Raw genomic sequence first — 3,659 nt, 5'->3', positions numbered from 1 at the left:
TTGGGGGCTGTCAGTGAGGAGCATGGCGAGAGATTTCATCAGGATATCGCAACTATGGAAAGAAGATATCAAGGACGATGGAATACTGCTATGATGGGAGATTACATATGGTCACTAGTCAGAAAAGACGAAAGCATGCATTCTAGAAAATCTCGATCGTCAAAGCACTTCTAATCATGAGAAGAGTCATCAAAACACTTGCAGTGCAAAGTTGTGTTGTTTATTTTGTTCTTACTAATATTGTAGCTCTTAAATACACTTCATATTATGAAAAAAATACTAGATGTTGTATAATTATCCTTAGAATGCTAAAGTAGATTGAATCAATTAACTACTGTAGAGAAAGGTTGCGTATATAACAATAAAATATAAAATCAAGAATAAATAAAGAAATATCGATGTTACGTCAAACCTAATGTGATATTTGGATTCAGTGACACGAAATACATATATAAACATAAAAAATACAAATAAAAAAGCATGTGTTACATTGTGTAATTGATCGTGTATGGGCCGCTTTTCACGCGTTATGACGTCGTGTCGCTCTCGCAGTACAAAAATCACATACTGTTATACTTCGTATTTATCACTTTATGAAATTATATTTCACGTTTTTATATAAAAGATGTATATTTGAATATATTATAAAATGAAAGCTAAATAGATTAACACAAACCCACGCAAAGCAACCTTACACTCGTTATGACATCATGTCGCTGTCGCAGTACAAAAATCTCATAAACTGTTATATGTCATGTTTATCACTTTATGAAATCATATTTAACATTTTTATATAAAAGAAATATATATGAATAACTTACAAAATGAAAACTAAATAGATTAACACAAACCCACGCAAAGTAACCTTCTGCTCGTTATGACGTCTTGTCGCTCTCCCAGTACAAAAATCTTATTAACTTATATTTCGTGTTTATCACTTTATGAAATTGTATTTCACGTTTTTATATTAAAGAAATATATTTGAATTAATTACATAATCAAAACTAAATAGATTAACACAAACACACACAAATTAAATTTCGCACGTTATGACGTCATGTCGTTCTCGCAGTACAAAAATCTAATATACTGTTATATATCGTGTTTATCATTGTGAGGGGGATGGGGATGAGGTAGTATGTGTGAGCAAAATTTGACGCAGCCCGAAGGGATTTCTCCCCGTCTTCTCCTTTTATGCATGGGGGGACGGAGAGGGGGGGGGGTCGCTGATTTAATGAAACGGCCTTGCTGTGGATGTGCTATGTCTTACGACACTGCTTCTGACCCAGGGCAGTGGACAAGGTGCAGGGATGACCCGTCATCCAGGAGGTGCTAAGATAAGAGGGAAGAGGGAGGGTGGAGGGGTGTGGAGTGTATTTCAGGGATAGAATGGGTGGGAATGATTTTATGCCTTTTCTATTTTGGCTACCTCCCTTGTAAGGGGGGAAAAGCCTTGGTATATGTATGTATCATTTTATAGAATTACATTTCACGTTTTTTATATAAAAGAAATATTTTGAATAAATTACAAAATGAAAACTATATAGATTAACACAAACCCTAGCAAAGTAACTTTTCGCACGTTATGACGATATGTCACTGTCGCAGCACAAAAATCTTTTTAACTGTTATATTTCGTGTTTATCACTTTATGAAATTATATTTCACGTTTTTACATAAAAGAAATATATTCGAATAAACTACAACATAAAAACTAAATAGATTAACACAAACCCATGCAAAGTAAACTTTCGACCATTATGACGTCCAGTTGCTCTCCCAGTACTAAAATGCTATAAACTGTTGTATTGCGTATTTGTCACGCTATAAAATTATATTTCACGTTTTTTCTATATAAAAGAAATATATATGAATAAATTACAACATGAAAACTAAATAGATTAACACAAACCCACTCAAAGTAACCTTTCGCTCGTTATGACGTCATGTCGCTCTCGCAGTACAAAAATCTTATAGATTGTTATATTTCGTGTTTATCACTTTATGAAATTATATATCACCTTTTTTATATAAAAGAAATATATATGAATAAATTACAAAATGAATACTAAATAGATCAACACAAATCCACGCAAAGTAACCCTTCGCTCGTTATCACGTCATGTCGCTCTCGCACTACAAAAATCTTATCAACTGTTATATTTCGTGTTTATCACTTTATGAAAATATATTTCACGTTTTTTACATAAAAGAAATATATTCTAATTATAAAAGATATATATTTGAACAAACTACAAAATGAAAACTAAATAGATCAACACAAACCCACACAAATTAACCTTTCGCGCGTTATGACGTCATGTCGCTTTCGCAGTACAATCTCATAAACTTTATGAAATTATATTTCACGTTTTTTTTATAAAATAAATATATTTGAATAAATTACAAAATGAAAACTAAATAGATTAACACAAACTCACGCAAAGTAACCTTTCGCGCGTCATGACGTCATGTTGCTCTCGCAGTACAAGAATCTCATAAACTGTTATATCTCGTGTTTATCACTTTATGAAGTTGTTTTTCACGTTTTTATATAAAAGAAATATATTTGAATAAATTACAAAATGAAAACTAAATAGATTAACACAAACCCACGCAAACTAACCTTCTGCTCGTTATGACGTTATGTCGCTCTCGCTGCACAAAAATCTTATAAACTGTTATATCTCGTGTATATCACTTTATGAAAATATGTTTCACGTTTCTTTTACAAAAGAAATATGTTTGACTTAAAAAAATGCAAACTAAATAGATTAACACAAACCCACGCAAAGTAACCTTTCAATCGTTATGACGTCATGTCGCTCTCGCAGTACAAAATCTCATAAACTGTTATATTTCGTGTTTATCACTTTATTTAATTATATTCTACGTTTTTTTATATAAAAGATATATATTTGAATAAATTTCAAAATGAAAACTAAATAGATCAACACAAACTCACTCAAAAGTAACCTTTCGCGCGTTATGACGTCATGTCGCTCTCGCAGTCCAAAAAACTCATAAACTGTTATATTTCGTGTTTATCACTTTATCAAATTCAATACCACGTTTTTGATATAAAAGAAATATATTTGAATAAATTACAAAATGAAAACTAAATAGATTAACACAAACCAACGCAAAGTAACCTTTCGCACGTTATGACGTCATGTCGCTCTCGCAGTACTAAAATCTTAAAAACTGTTATATTTCGTGTTTATTACTTTATGAAATTGTATTTCGCGTTTTTATATAAAAATACATATGAATAAATTACAAAATGAAAACTAAAGATTAACACAAACCCACGCAAAGTAATCTTTCGCGCGTTATGACGTCATGTCGCTCTCGCAGTACAAAATATTTATAAACTGTTATATTTTGTGTTTATCATTTTATGAAATTATATTTCACGTTTTTTATATAAAAGAAATATATTCGAATAAACAACAAAATGAAAGCTAAATAGATTAACACAAACCCACGCAATGTAACCTTTCGCTCGTTATGACGTCATGTCACTCACGCAGTACAAAAATCTCATAAACAGTTATATCTCGTGTTTACCACTTAATGAAATTATATTTCACGTCTTTATATAAAATAAAATATATTTGAATAAATTACAACATGAAAACTAAATAGATTAACACAAA

The sequence above is a fragment of the Oratosquilla oratoria genome, unplaced genomic scaffold, assembly GCF_046742065.1.
Source record: "Oratosquilla oratoria isolate Oo_2021 unplaced genomic scaffold, ASM4674206v1 SCAFFOLD227, whole genome shotgun sequence".
Taxonomy (NCBI): domain Eukaryota; kingdom Metazoa; phylum Arthropoda; class Malacostraca; order Stomatopoda; family Squillidae; genus Oratosquilla; species Oratosquilla oratoria.
This window is presented reverse-complemented; position numbering follows the sequence as displayed.